General features: G+C 41.9%; 81 pseudogenes; all 81 read left to right on the top strand.

Annotated features, from left to right (window-relative positions):
- The first annotated feature begins 50 nt into the window (after window positions 1-50).
- Window positions 51-169, top strand: LOC134596613 (5S ribosomal RNA; annotated as a pseudogene).
- Window positions 170-303: 134 nt separating this feature from the next.
- On the top strand, window positions 304-422 carry LOC134594179 (5S ribosomal RNA; annotated as a pseudogene).
- A 134-nt stretch (window positions 423-556) lies between these two features.
- LOC134593985 (5S ribosomal RNA) lies at window positions 557-675 on the top strand (annotated as a pseudogene).
- A 134-nt stretch (window positions 676-809) lies between these two features.
- Window positions 810-928, top strand: LOC134597713 (5S ribosomal RNA; annotated as a pseudogene).
- A 559-nt stretch (window positions 929-1487) lies between these two features.
- On the top strand, window positions 1488-1606 carry LOC134598444 (5S ribosomal RNA; annotated as a pseudogene).
- Window positions 1607-1740: 134 nt separating this feature from the next.
- On the top strand, window positions 1741-1859 carry LOC134598137 (5S ribosomal RNA; annotated as a pseudogene).
- A 134-nt stretch (window positions 1860-1993) lies between these two features.
- LOC134596369 (5S ribosomal RNA) lies at window positions 1994-2112 on the top strand (annotated as a pseudogene).
- Window positions 2113-2489: 377 nt separating this feature from the next.
- Window positions 2490-2608, top strand: LOC134589446 (5S ribosomal RNA; annotated as a pseudogene).
- Window positions 2609-3076: 468 nt separating this feature from the next.
- Window positions 3077-3195, top strand: LOC134589329 (5S ribosomal RNA; annotated as a pseudogene).
- A 134-nt stretch (window positions 3196-3329) lies between these two features.
- Window positions 3330-3448, top strand: LOC134595121 (5S ribosomal RNA; annotated as a pseudogene).
- Window positions 3449-3582: 134 nt separating this feature from the next.
- On the top strand, window positions 3583-3701 carry LOC134597140 (5S ribosomal RNA; annotated as a pseudogene).
- Window positions 3702-4017: 316 nt separating this feature from the next.
- Window positions 4018-4136, top strand: LOC134594225 (5S ribosomal RNA; annotated as a pseudogene).
- A 225-nt stretch (window positions 4137-4361) lies between these two features.
- LOC134588679 (5S ribosomal RNA) lies at window positions 4362-4480 on the top strand (annotated as a pseudogene).
- Window positions 4481-4614: 134 nt separating this feature from the next.
- On the top strand, window positions 4615-4733 carry LOC134594223 (5S ribosomal RNA; annotated as a pseudogene).
- Window positions 4734-4867: 134 nt separating this feature from the next.
- On the top strand, window positions 4868-4986 carry LOC134588629 (5S ribosomal RNA; annotated as a pseudogene).
- Window positions 4987-5120: 134 nt separating this feature from the next.
- Window positions 5121-5239, top strand: LOC134597375 (5S ribosomal RNA; annotated as a pseudogene).
- Window positions 5240-5373: 134 nt separating this feature from the next.
- LOC134596601 (5S ribosomal RNA) lies at window positions 5374-5492 on the top strand (annotated as a pseudogene).
- A 378-nt stretch (window positions 5493-5870) lies between these two features.
- LOC134594164 (5S ribosomal RNA) lies at window positions 5871-5989 on the top strand (annotated as a pseudogene).
- Window positions 5990-6214: 225 nt separating this feature from the next.
- LOC134595477 (5S ribosomal RNA) lies at window positions 6215-6333 on the top strand (annotated as a pseudogene).
- A 134-nt stretch (window positions 6334-6467) lies between these two features.
- Window positions 6468-6586, top strand: LOC134594163 (5S ribosomal RNA; annotated as a pseudogene).
- A 134-nt stretch (window positions 6587-6720) lies between these two features.
- LOC134596571 (5S ribosomal RNA) lies at window positions 6721-6839 on the top strand (annotated as a pseudogene).
- Window positions 6840-6973: 134 nt separating this feature from the next.
- LOC134589083 (5S ribosomal RNA) lies at window positions 6974-7092 on the top strand (annotated as a pseudogene).
- A 134-nt stretch (window positions 7093-7226) lies between these two features.
- On the top strand, window positions 7227-7344 carry LOC134588590 (5S ribosomal RNA; annotated as a pseudogene).
- Window positions 7345-7569: 225 nt separating this feature from the next.
- On the top strand, window positions 7570-7688 carry LOC134597732 (5S ribosomal RNA; annotated as a pseudogene).
- A 134-nt stretch (window positions 7689-7822) lies between these two features.
- LOC134596071 (5S ribosomal RNA) lies at window positions 7823-7941 on the top strand (annotated as a pseudogene).
- A 134-nt stretch (window positions 7942-8075) lies between these two features.
- LOC134596589 (5S ribosomal RNA) lies at window positions 8076-8194 on the top strand (annotated as a pseudogene).
- A 378-nt stretch (window positions 8195-8572) lies between these two features.
- Window positions 8573-8691, top strand: LOC134596486 (5S ribosomal RNA; annotated as a pseudogene).
- Window positions 8692-8916: 225 nt separating this feature from the next.
- Window positions 8917-9035, top strand: LOC134595475 (5S ribosomal RNA; annotated as a pseudogene).
- Window positions 9036-9169: 134 nt separating this feature from the next.
- Window positions 9170-9288, top strand: LOC134594162 (5S ribosomal RNA; annotated as a pseudogene).
- Window positions 9289-9422: 134 nt separating this feature from the next.
- LOC134588079 (5S ribosomal RNA) lies at window positions 9423-9541 on the top strand (annotated as a pseudogene).
- A 134-nt stretch (window positions 9542-9675) lies between these two features.
- On the top strand, window positions 9676-9794 carry LOC134589071 (5S ribosomal RNA; annotated as a pseudogene).
- A 134-nt stretch (window positions 9795-9928) lies between these two features.
- Window positions 9929-10046, top strand: LOC134588589 (5S ribosomal RNA; annotated as a pseudogene).
- A 225-nt stretch (window positions 10047-10271) lies between these two features.
- LOC134597730 (5S ribosomal RNA) lies at window positions 10272-10390 on the top strand (annotated as a pseudogene).
- Window positions 10391-10524: 134 nt separating this feature from the next.
- Window positions 10525-10643, top strand: LOC134596070 (5S ribosomal RNA; annotated as a pseudogene).
- A 134-nt stretch (window positions 10644-10777) lies between these two features.
- LOC134594327 (5S ribosomal RNA) lies at window positions 10778-10896 on the top strand (annotated as a pseudogene).
- A 134-nt stretch (window positions 10897-11030) lies between these two features.
- Window positions 11031-11149, top strand: LOC134596578 (5S ribosomal RNA; annotated as a pseudogene).
- Window positions 11150-11283: 134 nt separating this feature from the next.
- Window positions 11284-11402, top strand: LOC134595237 (5S ribosomal RNA; annotated as a pseudogene).
- A 225-nt stretch (window positions 11403-11627) lies between these two features.
- On the top strand, window positions 11628-11746 carry LOC134597729 (5S ribosomal RNA; annotated as a pseudogene).
- Window positions 11747-11880: 134 nt separating this feature from the next.
- Window positions 11881-11999, top strand: LOC134596068 (5S ribosomal RNA; annotated as a pseudogene).
- Window positions 12000-12133: 134 nt separating this feature from the next.
- On the top strand, window positions 12134-12252 carry LOC134595034 (5S ribosomal RNA; annotated as a pseudogene).
- Window positions 12253-12630: 378 nt separating this feature from the next.
- On the top strand, window positions 12631-12749 carry LOC134589506 (5S ribosomal RNA; annotated as a pseudogene).
- A 134-nt stretch (window positions 12750-12883) lies between these two features.
- On the top strand, window positions 12884-13002 carry LOC134593984 (5S ribosomal RNA; annotated as a pseudogene).
- A 134-nt stretch (window positions 13003-13136) lies between these two features.
- On the top strand, window positions 13137-13255 carry LOC134597311 (5S ribosomal RNA; annotated as a pseudogene).
- A 480-nt stretch (window positions 13256-13735) lies between these two features.
- Window positions 13736-13854, top strand: LOC134594325 (5S ribosomal RNA; annotated as a pseudogene).
- Window positions 13855-13988: 134 nt separating this feature from the next.
- LOC134596565 (5S ribosomal RNA) lies at window positions 13989-14107 on the top strand (annotated as a pseudogene).
- Window positions 14108-14241: 134 nt separating this feature from the next.
- On the top strand, window positions 14242-14360 carry LOC134594222 (5S ribosomal RNA; annotated as a pseudogene).
- Window positions 14361-14585: 225 nt separating this feature from the next.
- Window positions 14586-14704, top strand: LOC134597728 (5S ribosomal RNA; annotated as a pseudogene).
- Window positions 14705-14838: 134 nt separating this feature from the next.
- On the top strand, window positions 14839-14957 carry LOC134596067 (5S ribosomal RNA; annotated as a pseudogene).
- Window positions 14958-15091: 134 nt separating this feature from the next.
- On the top strand, window positions 15092-15210 carry LOC134596554 (5S ribosomal RNA; annotated as a pseudogene).
- A 378-nt stretch (window positions 15211-15588) lies between these two features.
- On the top strand, window positions 15589-15707 carry LOC134594161 (5S ribosomal RNA; annotated as a pseudogene).
- Window positions 15708-15841: 134 nt separating this feature from the next.
- Window positions 15842-15960, top strand: LOC134597310 (5S ribosomal RNA; annotated as a pseudogene).
- A 480-nt stretch (window positions 15961-16440) lies between these two features.
- On the top strand, window positions 16441-16559 carry LOC134596871 (5S ribosomal RNA; annotated as a pseudogene).
- Window positions 16560-16693: 134 nt separating this feature from the next.
- Window positions 16694-16812, top strand: LOC134593983 (5S ribosomal RNA; annotated as a pseudogene).
- Window positions 16813-16946: 134 nt separating this feature from the next.
- On the top strand, window positions 16947-17065 carry LOC134596542 (5S ribosomal RNA; annotated as a pseudogene).
- A 134-nt stretch (window positions 17066-17199) lies between these two features.
- On the top strand, window positions 17200-17318 carry LOC134594221 (5S ribosomal RNA; annotated as a pseudogene).
- Window positions 17319-17689: 371 nt separating this feature from the next.
- Window positions 17690-17808, top strand: LOC134596066 (5S ribosomal RNA; annotated as a pseudogene).
- A 134-nt stretch (window positions 17809-17942) lies between these two features.
- LOC134596530 (5S ribosomal RNA) lies at window positions 17943-18061 on the top strand (annotated as a pseudogene).
- A 378-nt stretch (window positions 18062-18439) lies between these two features.
- Window positions 18440-18558, top strand: LOC134594160 (5S ribosomal RNA; annotated as a pseudogene).
- Window positions 18559-18692: 134 nt separating this feature from the next.
- LOC134597309 (5S ribosomal RNA) lies at window positions 18693-18811 on the top strand (annotated as a pseudogene).
- Window positions 18812-19292: 481 nt separating this feature from the next.
- On the top strand, window positions 19293-19411 carry LOC134597914 (5S ribosomal RNA; annotated as a pseudogene).
- A 134-nt stretch (window positions 19412-19545) lies between these two features.
- Window positions 19546-19664, top strand: LOC134593982 (5S ribosomal RNA; annotated as a pseudogene).
- A 134-nt stretch (window positions 19665-19798) lies between these two features.
- On the top strand, window positions 19799-19917 carry LOC134596135 (5S ribosomal RNA; annotated as a pseudogene).
- Window positions 19918-20051: 134 nt separating this feature from the next.
- On the top strand, window positions 20052-20170 carry LOC134596185 (5S ribosomal RNA; annotated as a pseudogene).
- Window positions 20171-20395: 225 nt separating this feature from the next.
- Window positions 20396-20514, top strand: LOC134598152 (5S ribosomal RNA; annotated as a pseudogene).
- A 223-nt stretch (window positions 20515-20737) lies between these two features.
- Window positions 20738-20856, top strand: LOC134596314 (5S ribosomal RNA; annotated as a pseudogene).
- Window positions 20857-21081: 225 nt separating this feature from the next.
- LOC134597177 (5S ribosomal RNA) lies at window positions 21082-21200 on the top strand (annotated as a pseudogene).
- A 134-nt stretch (window positions 21201-21334) lies between these two features.
- LOC134588236 (5S ribosomal RNA) lies at window positions 21335-21453 on the top strand (annotated as a pseudogene).
- A 225-nt stretch (window positions 21454-21678) lies between these two features.
- LOC134588791 (5S ribosomal RNA) lies at window positions 21679-21797 on the top strand (annotated as a pseudogene).
- A 134-nt stretch (window positions 21798-21931) lies between these two features.
- Window positions 21932-22050, top strand: LOC134596064 (5S ribosomal RNA; annotated as a pseudogene).
- Window positions 22051-22184: 134 nt separating this feature from the next.
- On the top strand, window positions 22185-22303 carry LOC134588733 (5S ribosomal RNA; annotated as a pseudogene).
- A 378-nt stretch (window positions 22304-22681) lies between these two features.
- LOC134589445 (5S ribosomal RNA) lies at window positions 22682-22800 on the top strand (annotated as a pseudogene).
- A 134-nt stretch (window positions 22801-22934) lies between these two features.
- LOC134593981 (5S ribosomal RNA) lies at window positions 22935-23053 on the top strand (annotated as a pseudogene).
- A 134-nt stretch (window positions 23054-23187) lies between these two features.
- Window positions 23188-23306, top strand: LOC134597308 (5S ribosomal RNA; annotated as a pseudogene).
- A 480-nt stretch (window positions 23307-23786) lies between these two features.
- On the top strand, window positions 23787-23905 carry LOC134597296 (5S ribosomal RNA; annotated as a pseudogene).
- Window positions 23906-24130: 225 nt separating this feature from the next.
- LOC134588971 (5S ribosomal RNA) lies at window positions 24131-24249 on the top strand (annotated as a pseudogene).
- A 134-nt stretch (window positions 24250-24383) lies between these two features.
- On the top strand, window positions 24384-24502 carry LOC134596063 (5S ribosomal RNA; annotated as a pseudogene).
- A 621-nt stretch (window positions 24503-25123) lies between these two features.
- LOC134594362 (5S ribosomal RNA) lies at window positions 25124-25242 on the top strand (annotated as a pseudogene).
- A 134-nt stretch (window positions 25243-25376) lies between these two features.
- LOC134597306 (5S ribosomal RNA) lies at window positions 25377-25495 on the top strand (annotated as a pseudogene).
- Window positions 25496-25974: 479 nt separating this feature from the next.
- Window positions 25975-26093, top strand: LOC134596062 (5S ribosomal RNA; annotated as a pseudogene).
- Window positions 26094-26714: 621 nt separating this feature from the next.
- Window positions 26715-26833, top strand: LOC134594361 (5S ribosomal RNA; annotated as a pseudogene).
- A 134-nt stretch (window positions 26834-26967) lies between these two features.
- On the top strand, window positions 26968-27086 carry LOC134597305 (5S ribosomal RNA; annotated as a pseudogene).
- The last annotated feature ends 260 nt before the right edge of the window (window positions 27087-27346 follow it).

The following is a 27346-nucleotide window of genomic DNA, read 5'->3' as shown; positions in this document are numbered from 1 at the left end:
CAGAGTTTTATATTCTACCAACATTAGCGAGATCGCATTCTCTTCGTTTCACTTACGGCCATACCAGTCTGAAAATGCCTGATCTCATCAGATCTCGGAAGCCATCCAGACTCGGGCCTGGTTAGTACTTGTATGGGAGACCAACTAGGAACCTCAGGTGCCGTAAGCTTTTGTTTATTTCTTTTTTGCATTATGATGTCATAATCAGACCACTTTTTTCCCTATCCAGAAGCGTCTTGTCTTTTGTCGCAACCAGAGTTTGATATTCTACCAACATTAGCGAGATCGCATTCTCTTAATTTTACTTACGGCCATACCAGTCTGAAAATGCCTGATCTCGTCAGATCTCGGAAGCAATCCAGACTCGGGCCTGGTTAGTACTTGTATGGGAGACCAACTAGGAACCTCAGGTGCCGTAAGCTTTAGTTTATTTCTTTTTTGCATTATGATGTCATAATCAGACCACTTTTTTCCCTATCCAGAAGCGTCTTGTCTTTTGTCGCAACCAGAGTTTGATATTCGACCAACATTAGCGAGATCGCATTCTCTTAATTTCACTTACGGCCATACCAGTCTGAAAATGCCTGATCTCGTCAGATCTCGGAAGCCATCCAGACTCGGGCCTGGTTAGTACTTGTATGGGAGACCAACTAGGAACCTCAGGTGCCGTAAGCTTTTGTTTATTTATTTTTTGCATTATGATGTCATAATCAGACCACTTTTTTCTCTATCCAGAAGCGTCTTGTCTTTTGTCGCAACCAGAGTTTTATATTCTACCAACATTAACGAGATCGCATTCTCTTAATTTCACTTACGTCCATACCAGTCTGAAAATGCCTGATCTTGTCAGATCTCAGAAGCCATCCAGACTCGGGCCTGGTTAGTACTTGTATGGGAGACCAACTAGGAACCTCAGGTGCCGTAAGCTTTTGTTTATTTCTTTTTTGCATTATGATGTCATAATCAGACCACTTTTTTCCCTATGGGAGACCAACTAGGAACCTCAGGTGCCGTAAGCTTTTGTTTATTTCTTTTTTGCATTATGATGTCATAATCAGACCACTTTTTTCCCTATCCAGAAGCGTCTTGTCTTTTGTCGTAACTAGAGTTTGATATTCTACCAACATTAGCGAGATCGCATTCTCTTAATTTCACTTACGGCCATACCAGTCTGAAAATGCCAGATCTCGGAAGCCATCCAGACTCGGGCCTGGTTAGTACTTGTATGGGAGACCAACTAGGAACCTCAGGTGCCGTAAGCTTTTGTTTATTTCTTTTTTGCATTCTGATGTCATAATCAGACCACTTTTTTCCCTATGGGAGACCAACTAGGAACCTCAGGTGCCGTAAGCTTTTGTTTATTTCTTTTTTGCATTATGATGTCATAATCAGACCACTTTTTTCCCTATCCAGAAGCGTCTTGTCTTTTGTCGCAACCAGAGTTTGATATTCTACCAACATTAGCGAGATCGCATTCTCTTAATTTCCTTTATGGCCATACCAGTCTGAAAATGCCTGATCTCGTCAGATCTCGGAAGCCATCCAGACTCGGTCCTGGTTAGTACTTGTATGGGAGACCAACTAGGAACCTCAGGTGCCGTAAGCTTTTGTTTATTTCTTTTTTGCATTATGATGTCATAATCAGACCACTTTTTTCCCTATCCAGAAGCGTCTTGTCTTTTGTCGCAACCAGAGTTTGATATTCTACCAACATTAGCGAGATCGCATTCTCTTAATTTCACTTACGGCCATACCAGTCTGAAAATGCCTGATCTCGTCAGATCTCGGTAGCCATCCAGACTCTGGCCTGGTTAGTACTTGTATGGGAGACCAACTAGGAACCTCAGGTGCCGTAAGCTTTTGTTTATTTCTTTTTTGCACTATGATGTCATAATCAGACCACTTTTTTCCCTATCTAGAAGCGTCTTGTCTTTTGTCGCAACCAGAGTTTGATATTCTACCAACATTAGCGAGATCGCATTCTCTTAATTTCTCTTACGGCTATACCAGTCTGAAAATGCCTGATCTCGTCAGATCTCAGAAGCCATCCAGACTCAGGCCTGGTTAGTACTTGTATGGGAGACCAACTAGGAACCTCAGGTGCCGTAAGCTTTTGTTTATTTCTTTTTTGCACTATGATGTCATAATCAGAACTCTTTTTTCCCTATCTAGAAGCATCTTGTCTTTTGTCGCAACCAGAGTCTGATATTCTACCAACATTAGCGAGATCGCATTCTCTTAATTTCACTTATGGCCATACCAGTCTGAAAATGCCAGATCTCGGAAGCCATCCAGACTCGGGTCTGGTTAGTACTTGTATGGGAGACCAACGAGGAACCTCAGGTGCCGTAAGCTTTTGTTTATTTCTTTTTTGCAATATGATGTCATAATCAGACCACTTTTTTCCCTATCCAGAAGCATCTTGTCTTTTGTCGCAACCAGAGTTTGATATTCTACCAACAGTAACGAGATCGCATTCTCTTAATTTCACTTACGGCCATACCAGTCTGAAAATGCCTGATCTCGTCAGATCTCGGAAGCCATCCAGACTTGGGCCTGGTTAGTACTTGTATGGGAGACCAACTAGGAACCTCAGGTGCTGTAAGCTTTTGTTTCTTTCTTTTTTGCATTATGATGTCATAATCAGACCACTTTTTTCCCTATCCAGAAGCGTCTTGTCTTTTGTCGTAACCAGAGTTTGATATTCTACCAACATTAGCGAGATCGCATTCTCTTAATTTCACTTACGGCCATACCAGTCTGAAAATGCCAGATCTCGGAAGCCATCCAGACTCGGGCCTGGTTAGTACTTGTATGGGAGACCAACTAGGAACCTCAGGTGCTGTAAGCTTTTGTTTATTTCTTTTTTGCATTCTGATGTCATAATCAGACCACTTTTTTCCCTATGGGAGACCAACTAGGAACCTCAGGTGCCGTAAGCTTTTGTTTATTTCTTTTTTGCATTATGATGTCATAATCAGACCACTTTTTTCCCTATCCAGAAGTGTCTTGTCTTTTGTCGCAACCAGAGTTTGATATTCTACCAACATTAGCGAGATCGCATTCTCTTAATTTCCCTTATGGCCATACCAGTCTGAAAATGCCTGATCTCGTCAGATCTCGGTAGCCATCCAGAGTCTGGCCTGGTTAGTACTTGTATGGGAGACCAACTAGGAACCTCAGGTGCCGTAAGCTTTTGTTTATTTCTTTTTTGCACTATGATGTCATAATCAGACCACTTTTTTCCCTATCTAGAAGCGTCTTGTCTTTTGTCGCAACCAGAGTTTGATATTCTACCAACATTAGCGAGATCGCATTCGCTTAATTTCACTTACGGCCATACCAGTCTGATAATGCCTGATCTCGTCAGATCTCGGAAGCCATCCAGACTCGGGCCTGGTTAGTACTTGTATGGGAGACCAACTAGGAACCTCAGGTGCCGTAAGATTTTGTTTATTTCTTTTTTGCATTATGATGTCATAATCAGACCACTTTTTTCCCTATCCAGAAGCGTCTTGTCTTTTGTCGCAACCAGAGTTTGATATTCTACCAACATTAGCGAGATCGCATTCACTTAATTTCACTTGCGGCCATACCAGTCTGAAAATGCCTGATCTCGTCAGATCTTGGAAGCCATCCAGACTCGGGCCTGGTTAGTACTTGTATGGGAGACCAACTAGGAACCTCAGGTGCCGTAAGCTTTTGTTTATTTCTTTTTTGCATTATGATGTCATAATCAGACCACTTTTTTCCCTATGGGAGACCAACTAGGAACCTCAGGTGCCGTAAGCTTTTGTTTATTTCTTTTTTGCATTATGATGTCATAATCAGACCACTTTTTTCCCTATGGGAGACCAACTAGGAACCTCAGGTGCCGTAAGCTTTTGTTTATTTCTTTTTTGCATTATGATGTCATAATCAGACCACTTTTTTCCCTATCCAGAAGCGTCTTGTCTTTTGTCGCAACCAGAGTTTGATATTCTACCAACATTAGCGAGATCGCATTCTCTTAATTTCACTTACGGCCATACCAGTCTGAAAATGCCTGATCTCGTCAGATCTCGGAAGCCATCCAGACTTGGGCCTGTATAGTACTTGTATGGGAGACCAACTAGGAACCTCAGGTGCCGTAAGCTTTTGTTTATTTCTTTTTTGCATTATGATGTCATAATCAGACCACTTTTTTCCCTTAGGGAGACCAACTAGGAACCTCAGGTGCCGTAAGCTTTTGTTTATTTCTTTTTTGCATTATGATGTCATAATCAGACTACTTTTTTCCCTATCCAGAAGCGTCTTGTCTTTTGTCGCAACCAGAGTTTGATATTCTACCAACATTAGCGAGATTGCATTCTCTTAATTTCACTTACGGCCATACCAGTCTGAAAATGCCTGATCTCGTCAGATCTCGGAAGCCATCCAGACTCGGGCATGGTTAGTACTTGTATGGGAGACAAACTAGGAACCTCAGGTGCCGTAAGCTTTTGTTTATTTCTTTTTTGCATTATGATGTCATAATCAGACCACTTTTTTCCCTATCCAGAAGCGTCTTGTCTTTTGTCGCAACCAGAGTTTGATATTCTACCAACATTAGCGAGATCGCATTCTCTTAATTTCACTTACGGCCATACCAGTCTGAAAATGCCTGATCTCGTCAGATCTCGGAAGCCATCCAGACTTGGGCCTGTATAGTACTTGTATGGGAGACCAACTAGGAACCTCAGGTGCCGTAAGCTTTTGTTTATTTCTTTTTTGCATTATGATGTCATAATCAGACCACTTTTTTCCCTATCCAGAAGCGTCTTGTCTTTTGTCGCAACCAGAGTTTGATATTCTACCAACATTAGCGAGATCGCATTCTCTTAATTTCCTTTACGGCCATACAAGTCTGAAAATGCCTGATCTCGTCAGATCTCGGAAGCCATCCAGACTTGGGCCTGGTTAGTACTTGTATGGGAGACCAACTAGGAACCTCAGGTGCCATAAGCTTTTGTTTATTTCTTTTTTGCATTATGATGTCATAATCAGACCACTTTTTTCCCTATCCAGAAGCGTCTTGTCTTTTGTTGCAACCAGAGTTTGATATTCTACCAACATTAGCGAGATCGCATTCTCTTAATTTTACTTACGGCCATACCAGTCTGAAAATGCCTGATCTCGTCAGATCTTGGAATCCATCCAGACTCGGGCCTGGTTAGTACTTGTATGGGAGACCAACTAGGAACCTCAGGTGCCGTAAGCTTTTGTTTATTTCTTTTTTGCATTATGATGTCATAATCAGACCACTTTTTTCCCTATCCAGAAGCGTCTTGTCTTTTGTCGCAACCAGAGTTTGATATTCTACCAACATTAGCGAGATCAAATTCTCTTAATTTCACTTACGGCCATACCAGTCTGAAAATGCCTGATCTCATCAGATCTCGGAAGCCATCCAGACTCGGGCCTGGTTAGTACTTGTATGGGAGACCAACTAGGAACCTCAGGTGCCGTAAGCTTTTGTTTATTTCTTTTTTGCATTATGATGTCATAATCAGACCACTTTTTTCCCTATCCAGAAGCGTCTTGTCTTTTGTCGCAACCAGAGTTTGATATTCTACCAACATTAGCGAGATCGCATTCTCTTAATTTCACTTATGGCCATACCAGTCTGAAAATGCCTGATCTCGGAAGCCATCCAGACTCGGGTCTGGTTAGTACTTGTATGGGAGACCAACTAGGAACCTCAGGTGCCGTAAGCTTTTGTTTATTTAATTTTTTGCATTATGATGTCATAATCAGACCACTTTTTTCCCTATCCAGAAGCATCTTGTCTTTTGTCGCAACCAGAGTTTGATATTCTACCAACATTAGCGAGATCGCATTCTCTTAATTTCACTTACGGCCATACCAGTCTGAAAATGCCTGATCTCGTCAGATCTCGGAAGCCATCCAGACTTGGGCCTGGTTAGTACTTCTATGGGAGACCAACTAGGAACCTCAGGTGCCGTAAGCTTTTGTTTATTTCTTTTTTGCATTATGATGTCATAATCAGACCACTTTTTTCCCTTAGGGAGACCAACTAGGAACCTCAGGTGCCGTAAGCTTTTGTTTATTTCTTTTTTGCATTATGATGTCATAATCAGACCACTTTTTTCCCTATACAGAAGCGTCTTGTCTTTTGTCGCAACCAGAGTTTGATATTCTACCAACGTTAGCGAGATCGCATTCTCTTAATTTCCTTTACGGCCATACCAGTCTGAAAATGCCTGATCTCGTCAGATCTCGGAAGCCATCCAGACTCGGGCCTGGTTAGTACTTGTATGGGAGACCAACTAGGAACCTCAGGTGCCGTAAGCTTTTGTTTATTTCTTTTTTGCATTATGATGTCATAATCAGACCACTTTTTTCCCTATACAGAAGCGTCTTGTCTTTTGTCGCAACCAGAGTTTGATATTCTACCAACATTAGCGAGATCGCATTCTCTTAATTTCACTTACGGCCATACCAGTCTGAAAATGCCTGATCTCGTCAGATCTCGGAAGCCATCCAGACTTGGGCCTGGTTAGTACTTCTATGGGAGACCAACTAGGAACCTCAGGTGCCGTAAGCTTTTGTTTATTTCTTTTTTGCATTATGATGTCATAATCAGACCACTTTTTTCCCTATCCAGAAGCGTCTTGTCTTTTGTCGCAACCAGAGTTTGATATTCTACCAACATTAGCGAGATCGCATTCACTTAATTTCACTTACGGCCATACCAGTCTGAAAATGCCTGTTCTCGTCAGATCTCGGAAGCCATCCAGACTTGGGCCTGGTTAGTACTTGTATGGGAGACCAACTAGGAACCTCAGGTGCCGTAAGATTTTGTTTATTTCTTTTTTGCATTATGATGTCATAATCAGACCACTTTTTTCCCTATCCAGAAGCGTCTTGTCTTTTGTCGCAACCAGAGTTTGATATTCTACCAACATTAGCGAGATCGCATTCTCTTAATTTCACTTACGGCCATACCAGTCTGAAAATGCCTGATCTCATCAGATCTCGGAAGCCATCCAGACTCGGGCCTGGTTAGTACTTGTATGGGAGACCAACTAGGAACCTCAGGTGCCGTAAGCATTTGTTTATTTATTTTTTGCATTATGATGTCATAATCAGACCACTTTTTTCCCTATCCAGAAGCGTCTTGTCTTTTGTCGCAACCAGAGTTTGATATTCTACCAACATTAGCGAGATCGCATTCTCTTAATTTCACTTACGGCCATACCAGTCTGAAAATGCCTGATCTCGTCAGATCTCGGAAGCCATCCAGACTTGGGCCTGTATAGTACTTGTATGGGAGACCAACTAGAACCTCAGGTGACGTAAGCTGTTGTTTATTTCTTTTTTGCATTATGATGTCATAATCAGACCACTTTTTTCCCTTAGGGAGACCAACTAGGAACCTCAGGTGCCGTAAGCTTTTGTTTATTTCTTTTTTGCATTATGATGTCATAATCAGACCACTTTTTTCCCTATACAGAAGCGTCTTGTCTTTTGTCGCAACCAGAGTTTGATATTCTACCAACATTAGCGAGATCGCATTCTCTTAATTTTCTTTACGGCCATACCAGTCTGAAAATGCCTGATCTCGTCAGATCTCGGAAGCCATCCAGACTCGGGCCTGGTTAGTACTTGTATGGGAGACCAACTAGGAACCTCAGGTGCCATAAGCTTTTGTTTTTTTCTTTTTTGCATTATGATGTCATAATCAGACCACTTTTTTCCCTATCCAGAAGCGTCTTGTCTTTTGTTGCAACCAGAGTTTGATATTCTACCAACATTAGCGAGATCGCATTCTCTTAATTTTACTTACGGCCATACCAGTCTGAAAATGCCTGATCTCGTCAGATCTTGGAAGCCATCCAGACTCGGGCCTGGTTAGTACTTGTATGGGAGACCAACTAGGAACCTCAGGTGCCGTAAGCTTTTGTTTATTTCTTTTTTGCATTATGATGTCATAATCAGACCACTTTTTTCCCTATCCAGAAGCGTCTTGTCTTTTGTCGCAACCAGAGTTTGATATTCTACCAACATTAGCGAGATCAAATTCTCTGAATTTCACTTACGGCCATACCAGTCTGAAAATGCCTGATCTCATCAGATCTCGGAAGCCATCCAGACTCGGGCCTGGTTAGTACTTGTATGGGAGACCAACTAGGAACCTCAGGTGCCGTAAGCTTCTGTTTATTTCTTTTTTGCATTATGATGTCATAATCAGACCACTTTTTTCCCTATCCAGAAGCGTCTTGTCTTTTGTCGCAACCAGAGTTTGATATTCTACCAACATTAGCGAGATCGCATTCTCTTAATTTCACTTATGGCCATACCAGTCTGAAAATGCCTGATCTCGGAAGCCATCCAGACTCGGGTCTGGTTAGTACTTGTATGGGAGACCAACTAGGAACCTCAGGTGCCGTAAGCTTTTGTTTATTTAATTTTTTGCATTATGATGTCATAATCAGACCACTTTTTTCCCTATCCAGAAGCATCTTGTCTTTTGTCGCAACCAGAGTTTGATATTCTACCAACATTAGCGAGATCGCATTCTCTTAATTTCACTTACGGCCATACCAGTCTGAAAATGCCTGATCTTGTCAGATCTCGGAAGCCATCCAGACTTGGGCCTGGTTAGTACTTCTATGGGAGACCAACTAGGAACCTCAGGTGCCGTAAGCTTTTGTTTATTTCTTTTTTGCATTATGATGTCATAATCAGACCACTTTTTTCCCTTAGGGAGACCAACTAGGAACCTCAGGTGCCGTAAGCTTTTGTTTATTTCTTTTTTGCATTATGATGTCATAATCAGACCACTTTTTTCCCTATACAGAAGCGTCTTGTCTTTTGTCGCAACCAGAGTTTGATATTCTACCAACGTTAGCGAGATCGCATTCTCTTAATTTCCTTTACGGCCATACCAGTCTGAAAATGCCTGATCTCGTCAGATCTCGGAAGCCATCCAGACTCGGGCCTGGTTAGTACTTGTATGGGAGACCAACTAGGAACCTCAGGTGCCGTAAGCTTTTGTTTATTTCTTTTTTGCATTATGATGTCATAATCAGACCACTTTTTTCCCTATACAGAAGCGTCTTGTCTTTTGTCGCAACCAGAGTTTGATATTCTACCAACATTAGCGAGATCGCATTCTCTTAATTTCACTTACGGCCATACCAGTCTGAAAATGCCTGATCTCGTCAGATCTCGGAAGCCATCCAGACTTGGGCCTGGTTAGTACTTCTATGGGAGACCAACTAGGAACCTCAGGTGCCGTAAGCTTTTGTTTATTTCTTTTTTGCATTATGATGTCATAATCAGACCACTTTTTTCCCTATCCAGAAGCGTCTTGTCTTTTGTCGCAACCAGAGTTTGATATTCTACCAACATTAGCGAGATCGCATTCACTTAATTTCACTTACGGCCATACCAGTCTGAAAATGCCTGTTCTCGTCAGATCTCGGAAGCCATCCAGACTTGGGCATGGTTAGTACTTGTATGGGAGACCAACTAGGAACCTCAGGTGCCGTAAGATTTTGTTTATTTCTTTTTTGCATTATGATGTCATAATCAGACCACTTTTTTCCCTATCCAGAAGCGTCTTGTCTTTTGTCGCAACCAGAGTTTGATATTCTACCAACATTAGCGAGATCGCATTCTCTTAATTTCACTTACGGCCATACCAGTCTGAAAATGCCTGATCTCATCAGATCTCGGAAGCCATCCAGACTCGGGCCTGGTTAGTACTTGTATGGGAGACCAACTAGGAACCTCAGGTGCCGTAAGCATTTGTTTATTTATTTTTTGCATTATGATGTCATAATCAGACCACTTTTTTCCCTATCCAGAAGCGTCTTGTCTTTTGTCGCAACCAGAGTTTGATATTCTACCAACATTAGCGAGATCGCATTCTCTTAATTTCACTTACGGCCATACCAGTCTGAAAATGCCTGATCTCGTCAGATCTCGGAAGCCATCCAGACTTGGGCCTGTATAGTACTTGTATGGGAGACCAACTAGAACCTCAGGTGACGTAAGCTGTTGTTTATTTCTTTTTTGCATTATGATGTCATAATCAGACCACTTTTTTCCCTTAGGGAGACCAACTAGGAACCTCAGGTGCCGTAAGCTTTTGTTTATTTCTTTTTTGCATTATGATGTCATAATCAGACCACTTTTTTCCCTATACAGAAGCGTCTTGTCTTTTGTCGCAACCAGAGTTTGATATTCTACCAACATTAGCGAGATCGCATTCTCTTAATTTTCTTTACGGCCATACCAGTCTGAAAATGCCTGATCTCGTCAGATCTCGGAAGCCATCCAGACTCGGGCCTGGTTAGTACTTGTATGGGAGACCAACTAGGAACCTCAGGTGCCATAAGCTTTTGTTTTTTTCTTTTTTGCATTATGATGTCATAATCAGACCACTTTTTTCCCTATCCAGAAGCGTCTTGTCTTTTGTTGCAACCAGAGTTTGATATTCTACCAACATTAGCGAGATCGCATTCTCTTAATTTTACTTACGGCCATACCAGTCTGAAAATGCCTGATCTCGTCAGATCTTGGAAGCCATCCAGACTCGGGCCTGGTTAGTACTTGTATGGGAGACCAACTAGGAACCTCAGGTGCCGTAAGCTTTTGTTTATTTCTTTTTTGCATTATGATGTCATAATCAGACCACTTTTTTCCCTATCCAGAAGCGTCTTGTCTTTTGTCGCAACCAGAGTTTGATATTCTACCAACATTAGCGAGATCGCATTCACTTAATTTCACTTACGGCCATACCAGTCTGAAAATGCCTGATCTCGTCAGATCTCGGAAGCCATCCAGACTCGGGCCTGGTTAGTACTTGTATGGGAGACCAACTAGGAACCTCAGGTGCCGTAAGATTTTGTTTATTTCTTTTTTGCATTATGATGTCATAATCAGACCACTTTTTTCCCTATCCAGAAGCGTCTTGTCTTTTGTCGCAACCAGAGTTTGATATTCTACCAACATTAGCGAGATCGCATTCTCTTAATTTCACTTACGGCCATACCAGTCTGAAAATGCCTGATCTCATCAGATCTCGGAAGCCATCCAGACTCGGGCCTGGTTAGTACTTGTATGGGAGACCAACTAGGAACCTCAGGTGCCGTAAGCTTTTGTTTATTTATTTTTTGCATTATGATGTCATAATCAGACCACTTTTTTCCCTATCCAGAAGCGTCTTGTCTTTTGTCGCAACCAGAGTTTGATATTCTACCAACATTAGCGAGATCGCATTCTCTTAATTTCACTTACGGCCATACCAGTCTGAAAATGCCTGATCTCGTCAGATCTCCGAAGCCATCCAGACTTGGGCCTGTATAGTACTTGTATGGGAGACCAACTAGGAACCTCAGGTGCCGTAAGCTTTTGTTTATTTCTTTTTTGCATTATGATGTCATAATCAGACCACTTTTTTCCCTTAGGGAGACCAACTAGGAACCTCAGGTGCCGTAAGCTTTTGTTTATTTCTTTTTTGCATTATGATGTCATAATCAGACCACTTTTTTCCCTATACAGAAGCGTCTTGTCTTTTGTCGCAACCAGAGTTTGATATTCTACCAACATTAGCGAGATCGCATTCTCTTAATTTTCTTTACGGCCATACCAGTCTGAAAATGCCTGATCTCGTCAGATCTCGGAAGCCATCCAGACTCGGGCCTGGTTAGTACTTGTATGGGAGACCAACTAGGAACCTCAGGTGCCATAAGCTTTTGTTTTTTTCTTTTTTGCATTATGATGTCATAATCAGACCACTTTTTTCCCTATCCAGAAGCGTCTTGTCTTTTGTTGCAACCAGAGTTTGATATTCTACCAACATTAGCGAGATCGCATTCTCTTAATTTTACTTACGGCCATACCAGTCTGAAAATGCCTGATCTCGTCAGATCTTGGAAGCCATCCAGACTCGGGCCTGGTTAGTACTTGTATGGGAGACCAACTAGGAACCTCAGGTGCCGTAAGCTTTTGTTTATTTCTTTTTTGCATTATGATGTCATAATCAGACCACTTTTTTCCCTATCCAGAAGCGTCTTGTCTTTTGTCGCAACCAGAGTTTGATATTCTACCAACATTAGCGAGATCAAATTCTCTGAATTTCAATTACGGCCATACCAGTCTGAAAATGCCTGATCTCATCAGATCTCGGAAGCCATCCAGACTCGGGCCTGGTTAGTACTTGTATGGGAGACCAACTAGGAACCTCAGGTGCCGTAAGCTTCTGTTTATTTCTTTTTTGCATTATGATGTCATAATCAGACCACTTTTTTCCCTATCCAGAAGCGTCTTGTCTTTTGTCGCAACCAGAGTTTGATATTCTACCAACATTAGCGAGATCGCATTCTCTTAATTTCACTTATGGCCATACCAGTCTGAAAATGCCTGATCTCGGAAGCCATCCAGACTCGGGTCTGGTTAGTACTTGTATGGGAGACCAACTAGGAACCTCAGGTGCCGTAAGCGTTTGTTTATTTAATTTTTTGCATTATGATGTCATAATCAGACCACTTTTTTCCCTATCCAGAAGCATCTTGACTTTTGTCGCAACCAGAGTTTGATATTCTACCAACATTAGCGAGATCGCATTCTCTTAATTTCACTTACGGCCATACCAGTCTGAAAATGCCTGATCTCGTCAGATCTCGGAAGCAATCCAGACTTGGGCCTGGTTAGTACTTGTATGGGAGACCAACTAGGAACCTCAGGTGCTGTAAGCTTTCGTTTATTTCTTTTTTGCATTATGATGTCATAATCAGACCACTTTTTTCCCTATCCAGAAGCGTCTTGTCTTTTGTCGCAACCAGAGTTTGATATTCTACCAACATTAGCGAGATCGCATTCACTTAATTTCACTTACGGCCATACCAGTCTGAAAATGCCTGATCTCGTCAGATCTCGGAAGCCATCCAGACTCGGGCCTGGTTAGTACTTGTATGGGAGACCAACTAGGAACCTCAGGTGCCGTAAGCTTTTGTTTATTTCTTTTTTGCATTATGATGTCATAATCAGACCACTTTTTTCCCTATCCAGAAGCGTCTTGTCTTTTGTCGCAACCAGAGTTTGATATTCTACCAACATTAGCGAGATCGCATTCTCTTAATTTCACTTACGGCCATACCAGTCTGAAAATGCCTGATCTCGTCAGATCTCGGAAGCAATCCAGACTCTGGCCTGGTTAGTACTTGTATGGGAGACCAACTAGGAACCTCAGGTGCCGTAAGCTTTTGTTTATTTCTTTTTTGCATTATGATGTCATAATCAGACCACTTTTTTCCCTATCCAGAAGCGTCTTGTCTTTTGTCGCAACCAGAGTTTGATATTCTACCAACATTAGCGAGATCGCATTCTCTTAATTTCACTTACGCGGCTATACCAGTCTGAAAATGCCTGATCTCGTCAGATCTCGGAATCCATCCAGAATCGGGCCTGGTTAGTACTTGTATGGGAGACCAACTAGGAACCTCAGGTGCCGTAAGCTTTTGTTTATTTCTTTTTTGCATTATGATGTCATAATCAGACCACTTTTTTCCCTATGGAAGACCAACTAGGAACCTCAGGTGCCGTAAGCTTTTGTTTATTTCTTTTTTGCATTATGATGTCATAATCAGACCACTTTTTTCCCTATCCCGAAGCATCTTGTCTTTTGTCGCAACCAGAGTTTGATATTCTACCAACATTAGCGAGATCGCATTCACTTAATTTCACTTACGGCCATACCAGTCTGAAAATGCCTGATCTCGTCAGATCTCGGAAGCCATCCAGACTCGGGCCTGGTTAGTACTTGTATGGGAGACCAACTAGGAACCTCAGGTGCCGTAAGATTTTGTTTATTTCTTTTTTGCATTATGATGTCATAATCAGACCACTTTTTTCCCTATCCAGAAGCGTCTTGTCTTTTGTCGCAACCAGAGTTTGATATTCTACCAACATTAGCGAGATCGCATTCTCTTAATTTCACTTACGGCCATACCAGTCTGAAAATGCCTGATCTCATCAGATCTCGGAAGCCATCCAGACTCGGGCCTGGTTAGTACTTGTATGGGAGACCAACTAGGAACCTCAGGTGCCGTAAGCTTTTGTTTATTTATTTTTTGCATTATGATGTCATAATCAGACCACTTTTTTCCCTATCCAGAAGCGTCTTGTCTTTTGTCGCAACCAGAGTTTGATATTCTACCAACATTAGCGAGATCGCATTCCCTTAATTTCACTTACGGCCATACCAGTCTGAAAATGCCTGATCTCGTCAGATCTCGGAAGCCATCCAGACTTGGGCCTGTATAGTACTTGTATGGGAGACCAACTAGGAACCTCAGGTGCCGTAAGCTTTTGTTTATTTCTTTTTTGCATTATGATGTCATAATCAGACCACTTTTTTCCCTTAGGGAGACCAACTAGGAACCTCAGGTGCCGTAAGCTTTTGTTTATTTCTTTTTTGCATTATGATGTCATAATCAGACCACTTTTTTCCCTATACAGAAGCGTCTTGTCTTTTGTCGCAACCAGAGTTTGATATTCTACCAACATTAGCGAGATCGCATTCTCTTAATTTCCTTTACGGCCATACCAGTCTGAAAATGCCTGATCTCGTCAGATCTCGGAAGCCATCCAGACTCGGGCCTGGTTAGTACTTGTATGGGAGACCAACTAGGAACCTCAGGTGCCATAAGCTTTTGTTTTTTTCTTTTTTGCATTATGATGTCATAATCAGACCACTTTTTTCCCTATCCAGAAGCGTCTTGTCTTTTGTTGCAACCAGAGTTTGATATTCTACCAACATTAGCGAGATCGCATTCTCTTAATTTTACTTACGGCCATACCAGTCTGAAAATGCCTGATCTCGTCAGATCTTGGAAGCCATCCAGACTCGGGCCTGGTTAGTACTTGTATGGGAGACCAACTAGGAACCTCAGGTGCCGTAAGCTTTTGTTTATTTATTTTTTGCATTATGATGTCATAATCAGACCACTTTTTTCCCTATCCAGAAGCGTCTTGTCTTTTGTCGCAACCAGAGTTTGATATTCTACCAACATTAGCGAGATCAAATTCTCTTAATTTCACTTACGGCCATACCAGTCTGAAAATGCCTGATCTCATCAGATCTCGGAAGCCATCCAGACTCGGGCCTGGTTAGTACTTGTATGGGAGACCAACTAGGAACCTCAGGTGCCGTAAGCTTTTGTTTATTTCTTTTTTGCATTATGATGTCATAATCAGACCACTTTTTTCCCTATCCAGAAGCGTCTTGTCTTTTGTCGCAACCAGAGTTTGATATTCTACCAACATTAGCGAGATCGCATTCTCTTAATTTCACTTATGGCCATACCAGTCTGAAAATGCCTGATCTCGGAAGCCATCCAGACTCGGGTCTGGTTAGTACTTGTATGGGAGACCAACTAGGAACCTCAGGTGCCGTAAGCTTTTGTTTATTTAATTTTTTGCATTATGATGTCATAATCAGACCACTTTTTTCCCTATTCAGAAGCATCTTGACTTTTGTCGCAACCAGAGTTTGATATTCTACCAACATTAGCGAGATCGCATTCTCTTAATTTCACTTACGGCCATACCAGTCTGAAAATGCCTGATCTCGTCAGATCTCGGAAGCCATCCAGACTTGGGCCTGGTTAGTACTTCTATGGGAGACCAACTAGGAACCTCAGGTGCCGTAAGCTTTTGTTTATTTCTTTTTTGCATTATGATGTCATAATCAGACCACTTTTTTCCCTATCCAGAAGCGTCTTGTCTTTTGTCGCAACCAGAGTTTGATATTCTACCAACATTAGCGAGATCGCATTCTCTTAATTTCACTTACGGCCATACCAGTCTGAAAATGCCTGATCTCGTCAGATCTCGGAAGCAATCCAGACTCTGGCCTGGTTAGTACTTGTATGGGAGACCAACTAGGAACCTCAGGTGCCGTAAGCTTTTGTTTATTTCTTTTTTGCATTATGATGTCATAATCAGACCACTTTTTTCCCTATCCAGAAGCGTCTTGTCTTTTGTCGCAACCAGAGTTTGATATTCTACCAACATTAGCGAGATCGCATTCTCTTAATTTCACTTACGCGGCTATACCAGTCTGAAAATGCCTGATCTCATCAGATCTCGGAATCCATCCAGAATCGGGCCTGGTTAGTACTTGTATGGGAGACCAACTAGGAACCTCAGGTGCCGTAAGCTTTTGTTTATTTCTTTTTTGCATTATGATGTCATAATCAGACCACTTTTTTCCCTATGGAAGACCAACTAGGAACCTCAGGTGCCGTAAGCTTTTGTTTATTTCTTTTTTGCATTATGATGTCATAATCAGACCACTTTTTTCCCTATACAGAAGCGTCTTGTCTTTTGTCGCAACCAGAGTTTGATATTCTACCAACATTAGCGAGATCGCATTCTCTTAATTTCACTTACGGCCATACCAGTCTGAAAATGCCTGATCTTGTCAGATCTCGGAAGCCATCCAGACTCGGGCCTGTTTAGTACTTGTATGGGAGACCAACTAGGAACCTCAGGTGCCGTAAGCTTTTGTTTATTTCTTTTTTGCATTATGATGTCATAATCAGACCACTTTTTTCCCTATCCAGAAGCGTCTTGTCTTTTGTCGCAACCAGAGTTTGATATTCTACCAACATTAGCGAGATCGCATTCTATTAATTTCACTTACGGCCATACCAGTCTGAAAATGCCTGATCTCGTCAGATCTCGGAAGCCATCCAGACTCGGGCCTGGTTAGTACTTGTATGGGAGACCAACTAGGAACCTCAGGTGCCGTAAGCTTTTGTTTATTTCTTTTTTGCATTATGATGTCATAATCAGACCACTTTTTTCCCTATCCAGAAGCGTCTTGTCTTTTGTCGCAACCAGAGTTTGATATTCTACCAACATTAGCGAGATCGCATTCTCTTAATTTCACTTACGGCCATACCAGTCTGAAAATGCCTGATCTCATCAGATCTCGGAAGCCATCCAGACTCGGGCCTGGTTAGTACTTGTATGGGAGACCAACTAGGAACCTCAGGTGCCGTAAGCTTTTGTTTATTTATTTTTTGCATTATGATGTCATAATCAGACCACTTTTTTCCCTATCCAGAAGCGTCTTGTCTTTTGTCGCAACCAGAGTTTGATATTCTACCAACATTAGCGAGATCGCATTCCCTTAATTTCACTTACGGCCATACCAGTCTGAAAATGCCTGATCTCGTCAGATCTCGGAAGCCATCCAGACTTGGGCCTGTATAGTACTTGTATGGGAGACCAACTAGGAACCTCAGGTGCCGTAAGCTTTTGTTTATTTATTTTTTGCATTATGATGTCATAATCAGACCACTTTTTTCCCTATCCAGAAGCGTCTTGTCTTTTGTCGCAACCAGAGTTTGATATTCTACCAACATTAGCGAGATCGCATTCTCTTAATTTCACTTACGCGGCTATACCAGTCTGAAAATGCCTGATCTCGTCAGATCTCGGAATCCATCCAGAATCGGGCCTGGTTAGTACTTGTATGGGAGACCAACTAGGAACCTCAGGTGCCGTAAGCTTTTGTTTATTTCTTTTTTGCATTATAATGTCATAATCAGACCAATTTTTTTCCCTATGGGAGAAACCAGAGTTTGATATTCTACCAACATTAGCGAGATCGCATTCTCTTAATTTTACTTACGGCCATACCAGTCTGAAAATGCCTGATCTCGTCAGATCTTGGAAGCCATCCAGACTCGGGCCTGGTTAGTACTTGTATGGGAGACCAACTAGGAACCTCAGGTGCCGTAAGCTTTTGTTTATTTATTTTTTGCATTATGATGTCATAATCAGACCACTTTTTTCCCTATCCAGAAGCGTCTTGTCTTTTGTCGCAACCAGAGTTTGATATTCTACCAACATTAGCGAGATCAAATTCTCTTAATTTCACTTACGGCCATACCAGTCTGAAAATGCCTGATCTCATCAGATCTCGGAAGCCATCCAGACTCGGGCCTGGTTAGTACTTGTATGGGAGACCAACTAGGAACCTCAGGTGCCGTAAGCTTTTGTTTATTTCTTTTTTGCATTATGATGTCATAATCAGACCACTTTTTTCCCTATCCAGAAGCGTCTTGTCTTTTGTCGCAACCAGAGTTTGATATTCTACCAACATTAGCGAGATCGCATTCTCTTAATTTCACTTATGGCCATACCAGTCTGAAAATGCCTGATCTCGGAAGCCATCCAGACTCGGGTCTGGTTAGTACTTGTATGGGAGACCAACTAGGAACCTCAGGTGCCGTAAGCTTTTGTTTATTTAATTTTTTGCATTATGATGTCATAATCAGACCACTTTTTTCCCTATTCAGAAGCATCTTGACTTTTGTCGCAACCAGAGTTTGATATTCTACCAACATTAGCGAGATCGCATTCTCTTAATTTCACTTACGGCCATACCAGTCTGAAAATGCCTGATCTCGTCAGATCTCGGAAGCCATCCAGACTTGGGCCTGGTTAGTACTTCTATGGGAGACCAACTAGGAACCTCAGGTGCCGTAAGCTTTTGTTTATTTCTTTTTTGCATTATGATGTCATAATCAGACCACTTTTTTCCCTATCCAGAAGCGTCTTGTCTTTTGTCGCAACCAGAGTTTGATATTCTACCAACATTAGCGAGATCGCATTCTCTTAATTTCACTTACGGCCATACCAGTCTGAAAATGCCTGATCTCGTCAGATCTCGGAAGCAATCCAGACTCTGGCCTGGTTAGTACTTGTATGGGAGACCAACTAGGAACCTCAGGTGCCGTAAGCTTTTGTTTATTTCTTTTTTGCATTATGATGTCATAATCAGACCACTTTTTTCCCTATCCAGAAGCGTCTTGTCTTTTGTCGCAACCAGAGTTTGATATTCTACCAACATTAGCGAGATCGCATTCTCTTAATTTCACTTACGCGGCTATACCAGTCTGAAAATGCCTGATCTCGTCAGATCTCGGAATCCATCCAGAATCGGGCCTGGTTAGTACTTGTATGGGAGACCAACTAGGAACCTCAGGTGCCGTAAGCTTTTGTTTATTTCTTTTTTGCATTATAATGTCATAATCAGACCAATTTTTTTCCCTATGGGAGACCAACTAGGAACCTCAGGTGCCGTAAGCTTTTGTTTATTTCTTTTTTGCATTATGATGTCATAATCAGACCACTTTTTTCCCTATCCAGAAGCGTCTTGTCTTTTGTCGCAACCAGAGTTTGATATTCTACCAACATTAGCGAGATCGCATTCTATTAATTTCACTTACGGCCATACCAGTCTGAAAATGCCTGATCTCGTCAGATCTCGGAAGCCATCCAGACTCGGGCCTGTTTAGTACTTGTATGGGAGACCAACTAGGAACCTCAGGTGCCCTAAGCTTTTGTTTATTTCTTTTTTGCATTATGATGTCATAATCAGACCACTTTTTTCCCTATCCCGAAGCATCTTGTCTTTTGTCGCAACCAGAGTTTGATATTCTACCAACATTAACGAGATCGCATTCTCTTCATTTCACTTACGGCCATACCAGTCTGAAAATGCCTGATCTCGTCAGATCTCGGAAGCCATCCAGACTCGGGCCTGGTTAGTACTTGTATGGGAGACCAACTAGGAACCTCAGGTGCCGTAAGCTTTTGTTTATTTCTTTTTTGCATTATGATGTCATAATCAGTCCACTTTTTTCCCTATCCAGAAGCGTCTTGTCTTTTGTCGCAACCAGAGTTTGATATTCTACCAACATTAGCGAGATCGCATTCTCTTAATTTCACTTACGGCCATACCAGTCTGAAAATGCCTGATCTCGTCTGATCTCGGAAGCCATCCAGACTCGGGTCTGGTTAGTACTTGTATGGGAGACCAACTAGGAACCTCAGGTGCCGTAAGCTTTTGTTTATTTCTTTTTTGCATTATGATGTCATAATCAGACCACTTTTTTCCCTATCCAGAAGCGTCTTGTCTTTTGTCGCAACCAGAGTTTGATATTCTACCAACATTAGCGAGATCGCATTCTCTTAATTTGACTTACGGCCATACCAGTCTGAAAATGCCTGATCTCGTCAGATCTCGGAAGCCATCCAAACTCGGGCCTGGTTAGTACTTGTATGGGAGACCAACTAGGAACCTCAGGTGCCGTAAGCTTTTGTTTATTTCTTTTTTGCATTATGATGTCATAATCAGACCACTTTTTTCCCTATGGGAGACCAACTAGGAACCTCAGGTGCCGTAAGCTTTTGTTTATTTCTTTTTTGCATTATGATGTCATAATCAGACCACTTTTTTCCCTATCCAGAAGCGTCTTGTCTTTTGTCGCAACCAGAGTTTGATATTCTACCAACATTAGCAAGATCGCATTCTCTTAATTTCACTTACGGCCATACCATTCTGAAAATGCCTGATCTCGTCAGATCTCGGAAGCCATACAGACTCGGGCCTGGTTAGTACTTGTATGGGAGACCAATTAGGAACCTCAGGTGCCGTATGCTTTTGTTTATTTCTTTTTTGCATTATGATGTCATAATCAGACCACTTTTTTCCCTATGGGAGACCAACTAGGAACCTCAGGTGCCGTAAGCTTTTGTTTATTTCTTTTTTGCATTATGATGTCATAATCAGACCACTTTTTTCCCTATCCAGAAGCGTCGTCTTTAGTCGCAACCAGAGTTTGATATTCTACCAACATTAGCGAGATCGCATTCTCTTAATTTCACTTACGGCCATACCAGTCTGAAAATGCCTGATCTCGTCAGATCTCGGAAGCCATCCAGACTCGGGCCTGGTTAGTACTTGTATGGGAGACCAACTAGGAACCTCAGGTGCCATAAGCTTTTGTTTATTTCTTTTTTGCATTATGATGTCATAATCAGACCACTTTTTTCCCTATGGGAGACCAACTAGGAACCTCAGGTGCCGTAAGCTTTTGTTTATTTCTTTTTTGCATTATGATGTCATAATCAGACCACTTATTTCCCTATCCAGAAGCGTCTTGTCTTTTGTCGCAACCAGAGTTTGATATTCTACCAACATTAGCGAGATCGCATTCTCTTCATTTCCCTTACGGCCATACCAGTCTGAAAATGCCAGATCTCGTCAGATCTTGGAAGCCATCCAGACTTGGGCCTGGTTAGTACTTGTATGGGAGACCAACTAGGAACCTCAGGTGCCGTAAGCTTTTGTTTATTTCTTTTTTGCATTATGATGTCATAATCAGACCACTTTTTTCCCTATCCAGAAGCGTCTTGTCTTTTGTCGCAACCAGAGTTTGATATTCTACCAACATTAGCGAGATCGCATTCTCTTAATTTCACTTACGGCCATACCAGTCTGAAAATGCCTGATCTCGTCATATCTCGGAAGCCATCCAGACTCGGGCCTGGTTAGTACTTGTATGGGAGACCAACTATGAACCTCAGGTGCCGTAAGCTTTTGTTTATTTCTTTTTTGCATTATGATGTCATAATCAGACCACTTTTTTCCCTATGGGAGACCAACTAGGAACCTCAGGTGCCGTAAGCTTTTTTTTATTTCTTTTTTGCATTATGATGTCATAATCAGACCACTTTTTTCCCTATCCAGAAGCGTCTTGTCTTTTGTCGCAACCAGAGTTTGATATTCTACCAACATTAGCGAGATCGCATTCTCTTAATTTCCCTTACGGCCATACCAGTCTGAAAATGCCTGATCTCGTCAGATCTCGGAAGCCATCCAGACTTGGGCCTGGTTAGTACTTGTATTTGAGACCAACTAGGAACCTCAGGTGCCGTAAGCTTTTGTTTATTTATTTTTTGCATTATGATGTCATAATCAAACCACTTTTTTCCCTATCCAGAAGCGTCTTGTCTTTTGTCGCAACCAGAGTTTGATATTCTACCAACATTAGCGAGATCGCATTCTCTTAATTTCACTTACGGCCATACCAGTCTGAAAATGCCTGATCTCGTCAGATCTTGGAAGCCATCCAGACTCGGGCCTGGTTAGTACTTGTATGGGAGACCAACTAGGAACCTCAGGTGCCGTAAGCTTTTGTTTATTTCTTTTTTGCATTATGATGTCATAATCAGACCACTTTTTTCCCTATCCAGAAGCGTCTTGTCTTTTGTCGCAACCAGAGTTTGATATTCTACCAACATTAGCGAGATCAAATTCTCTGAATTTCACTTACGGCCATACCAGTCTGAAAATGCCTGATCTCATCAGATCTCGGAAGCCATCCAGACTCGGGCCTGGTTAGTACTTGTATGGGAGACCAACTAGGAACCTCAGGTGCCGTAAGATTTTGTTTATTTCTTTTTTGCATTATGATGTCATAATCAGACCACTTTTTTCCCTATCCAGAAGCGTCTTGTCTTTTGTCGCAACCAGAGTTTGATATTCTACCAACATTAGCGAGATCGCATTCTCTTAATTTCACTTATGGCCATACCAGTCTGAAAATGCCTGATCTCGGAAGCCATCCAGACTCGGGTCTGGTTAGTACTTGTATGGGAGACCAACTAGGAACATCAGGTGCCGTAAGCTTTTGTTTATTTAATTTTTTGCATTATGATGTCATAATCAGACCACTTTTTTCCCTATCCAGAAGCATCTTGACTTTTGTCGCAACCAGAGTTTGATATTCTACCAACATTAGCGAGATCGCATTCTCTTAATTTCACTTACGGCCATACCAGTCTGAAAATGCCTGATCTCGTCAGATCTCGGAAGCCATCCAGACTTGGGCCTGGTTAGTACTTGTATGGGAGACCAACTAGGAACCTCAGGTGCTGTAAGCTTTTGTTTATTTCTTTTTTGCATTATGATGTCATAATCAGACCACTTTTTTCCATATCCAGAAGCGTCTTGTCTTTTGTCGCAACCAGAGTTTGATATTCTACCAACATTAGCGAGATCGCATTCACTTAATTTCACTTACGGCCATACCAGTCTGAAAATGCCTGATCTCGTCAGATCTCGGAAGCCATCCAGACTCGGGCCTGGTTAGTACTTGTATGGGAGACCAACTAGGAACCTCAGGTGCCGTAAGCTTTTGTTTATTTCTTTTTTGCATTATGATGTCATAATCAGACCACTTTTTTCCCTATCCAGAAGCGTCTTGTCTTTTGTCGCAACCAGAGTTTGATATTCTACCAACATTAGCGAGATCGCATTCTCTTAATTTCACTTACGGCCATACCAGTCTGAAAATGCCTGATCTCGTCAGATCTCGGAAGCAATCCAGACTCTGGCCTGGTTAGTACTTGTATGGGAGACCAACTAGGAACCTCAGGTGCCGTAAGCTTTTGTTTATTTCTTTTTTGCATTATGATGTCATAATCAGACCACTTTTTTCCCTATCCAGAAGCGTCTTGTCTTTTGTCGCAACCAGAGTTTGATATTCTACCAACATTAGCGAGATCGCATTCTCTTAATTTCACTTACGCGGCTATACCAGTCTGAAAATGCCTGATCTCGTCAGATCTCGGAATCCATCCAGAATCGGGCCTGGTTAGTACTTGTATGGGAGACCAACTAGGAACCTCAGGTGCCGTAAGCTTTTGTTTATTTCTTTTTTGCATTATGATGTCATAATCAGACCACTTTTTTCCCTATGGAAGACCAACTAGGAACCTCAGGTGCCGTAAGCTTTTGTTTATTTCTTTTTTGCATTATGATGTCATAATCAGACCACTTTTTTCCCTATCCAGAAGCGTCTTGTCTTTTGTCGCAACCAGAGTTTGATATTCTACCAACATTAGCGAGATCGCATTCTCTTAATTTCACTTACGGCCATACCAGTCTGAAAATGCCTGTTCTCGTCAGATCTCGGAAGCCATCCAGACTCGGGCCTGTTTAGTACTTGTATGGGAGACCAACTAGGAACCTCAGGTGCCGTAAGCTTTTGTTTATTTCTTTTTTGCATTATGATGTCATAATCAGACCACTTTTTTCCCTATGGGAGACCAACTAGGAACCTCAGGTGCCGTAAGCTTTTTTTTATTTCTTTTTTGCATTATGATGTCATAATCAGACCACTTTTTTCCCTATCCAGAAGCGTCTTGTCTTTTGTCGCAACCAGAGTTTGATATTCTACCAACATTAGCGAGATCGCATTCTCTTAATTTCCCTTACGGCCATACCAGTCTGAAAATGCCTGATCTCGTCAGATCTCGGAAGCCATCCAGACTCGGGCCTGGTTAGTACTTGTATTTGAGACCAACTAGGAACCTCAGGTGCCGTAAGCTTTTGTTTATTTATTTTTTGCATTATGATGTCATAATCAAACCACTTTTTTCCCTATCCAGAAGCGTCTTGTCTTTTGTCGCAACCAGAGTTTGATATTCTACCAACATTAGCGAGATCGCATTCTCTTAATTTCACTTACGGCCATACCAGTCTGAAAATGCCTGATCTCGTCAGATCTTGGAAGCCATCCAGACTCGGGCCTGGTTAGTACTTGTATGGGAGACCAACTAGGAACCTCAGGTGCCGTAAGCTTTTGTTTATTTCTTTTTTGCATTATGATGTCATAATCAGACCACTTTTTTCCCTATCCAGAAGCGTCTTTTTTTTTGTCGCAACCAGAGTTTGATATTCTACCAACATTAGCGAGATCGCATTCTCTTAATTTCACTTATGGCCATACCAGTCTGAAAATGCCTGATCTCGGAAGCCATCCAGACTCGGGTCTGGTTAGTACTTGTATGGGAGACCAACTAGGAACCTCAGGTGCCGTAAGCTTTTGTTTATTTAATTTTTTGCATTATGATGTCATAATCAGACCACTTTTTTCCCTATCCAGAAGCATCTTGACTTTTGTCGCAACCAGAGTTTGATATTCTACCAACATTAGCGAGATCGCATTCTCTTAATTTCACTTACGGCCATACCAGTCTGAAAATGCCAGATCTCGGAAGCCATCCAGACTTGGGCCTGGTTAGTACTTGTATGGGAGACCAACTAGGAACCTCAGGTGCTGTAAGCTTTTGTTTATTTCTTTTTTGCATTATGATGTCATAATCAGACCACTTTTTTCCCTATCCAGAAGCGTCTTGTCTTTTGTCGCAACCAGAGTTTGATATTCTACCAACATTAGCGAGATCGCATTCACTTAATTTCACTTACGGCCATACCAGTCTGAAAATGCCTGATCTCGTCAGATCTCGGAAGCCATCCAGACTCGGGCCTGGTTAGTACTTGTATGGGAGACCAAATAGGAACCTCAGGTGCCGTAAGCTTTTGTTTATTTCTTTTTTGCATTATGATGTCATAATCAGACCACTTTTTTCCCTATCCAGAAGCGTCTTGTCTTTTGTCGCAACCAGAGTTTGATATTCTACCAACATTAGCGAGATCGCATTCTCTTAATTTCACTTACGGCCATACCAGTCTGAAAATGCCTGATCTCGTCAGATCTCGGAAGCAATCCAGACTCTGGCCTGGTTAGTACTTGTATGGGAGACCAACTAGGAACCTCAGGTGCCGTAAGCTTTTGTTTATTTCTTTTTGCATTATGATGTCATAATCAGACCACTTTTTTCCCTATCCAGAAGCGTCTTGTCTTTTGTCGCAACCAGAGTTTGATATTCTACCAACATTAGCGAGATCGCATTCTCTTAATTTCACTTACGCGGCTATACCAGTCTGAAAATGCCTGATCTCGTCAGATCTCGGAATCCATCCAGAATCGGGCCTGGTTAGTACTTGTATGGGAGACCAACTAGGAACCTCAGGTGCCGTAAGCTTTTGTTTATTTCTTTTTTGCATTATGATGTCATAATCAGACCACTTTTTTCCCTATGGAAGACCAACTAGGAACCTCAGGTGCCGTAAGCTTTTGTTTATTTCTTTTTTGCATTATGATGTCATAATCAAACCACTTTTTTCCCTATCCAGAAGCGTCTTGTCTTTTGTCGCAACCAGAGTTTGATATTCTACCAACATTAGCGAGATCGCATTCTCTTAATTTCACTTACGGCCATACCAGTCTGAAAATGCCTGATCTCGTCAGATCTTGGAAGCCATCCAGACTCGGGCCTGGTTAGTACTTGTATGGGAGACCAACTAGGAACCTCAGGTGCCGTAAGCTTTTGTTTATTTCTTTTTTGCATTATGATGTCATAATCAGACCACTTTTTTCCCTATCCAGAAGCGTCTTTTTTTTTGTCGCAACCAGAGTTTGATATTCTACCAACATTAGCGAGATCGCATTCTCTTAATTTCACTTATGGCCATACCAGTCTGAAAATGCCTGATCTCGGAAGCCATCCAGACTCGGGTCTGGTTAGTACTTGTATGGGAGACCAACTAGGAACCTCAGGTGCCGTAAGCTTTTGTTTATTTAATTTTTTGCATTATGATGTCATAATCAGACCACTTTTTTCCCTATCCAGAAGCATCTTGACTTTTGTCGCAACCAGAGTTTGATATTCTACCAACATTAGCGAGATCGCATTCTCTTAATTTCACTTACGGCCATACCAGTCTGAAAATGCCAGATCTCGGAAGCCATCCAGACTTGGGCCTGGTTAGTACTTGTATGGGAGACCAACTAGGAACCTCAGGTGCTGTAAGCTTTTGTTTATTTCTTTTTTGCATTATGATGTCATAATCAGACCACTTTTTTCCCTATCCAGAAGCGTCTTGTCTTTTGTCGCAACCAGAGTTTGATATTCTACCAACATTAGCGAGATCGCATTCACTTAATTTCACTTACGGCCATACCAGTCTGAAAATGCCTGATCTCGTCAGATCTCGGAAGCCATCCAGACTCGGGCCTGGTTAGTACTTGTATGGGAGACCAAATAGGAACCTCAGGTGCCGTAAGCTTTTGTTTATTTCTTTTTTGCATTATGATGTCATAATCAGACCACTTTTTTCCCTATCCAGAAGCGTCTTGTCTTTTGTCGCAACCAGAGTTTGATATTCTACCAACATTAGCGAGATCGCATTCTCTTAATTTCACTTACGGCCATACCAGTCTGAAAATGCCTGATCTCGTCAGATCTCGGAAGCAATCCAGACTCTGGCCTGGTTAGTACTTGTATGGGAGACCAACTAGGAACCTCAGGTGCCGTAAGCTTTTGTTTATTTCTTTTTGCATTATGATGTCATAATCAGACCACTTTTTTCCCTATCCAGAAGCGTCTTGTCTTTTGTCGCAACCAGAGTTTGATATTCTACCAACATTAGCGAGATCGCATTCTCTTAATTTCACTTACGCGGCTATACCAGTCTGAAAATGCCTGATCTCGTCAGATCTCGGAATCCATCCAGAATCGGGCCTGGTTAGTACTTGTATGGGAGACCAACTAGGAACCTCAGGTGCCGTAAGCTTTTGTT

Source organism: Pelobates fuscus, chromosome 2 (genome assembly GCF_036172605.1).
Source record: "Pelobates fuscus isolate aPelFus1 chromosome 2, aPelFus1.pri, whole genome shotgun sequence".
Classification (NCBI taxonomy): Eukaryota; Metazoa; Chordata; class Amphibia; order Anura; family Pelobatidae; genus Pelobates; species Pelobates fuscus.
The sequence above is the reverse complement of the archived record's forward strand: the minus strand, read 5'-3'. Positions and strand labels throughout refer to the sequence as shown.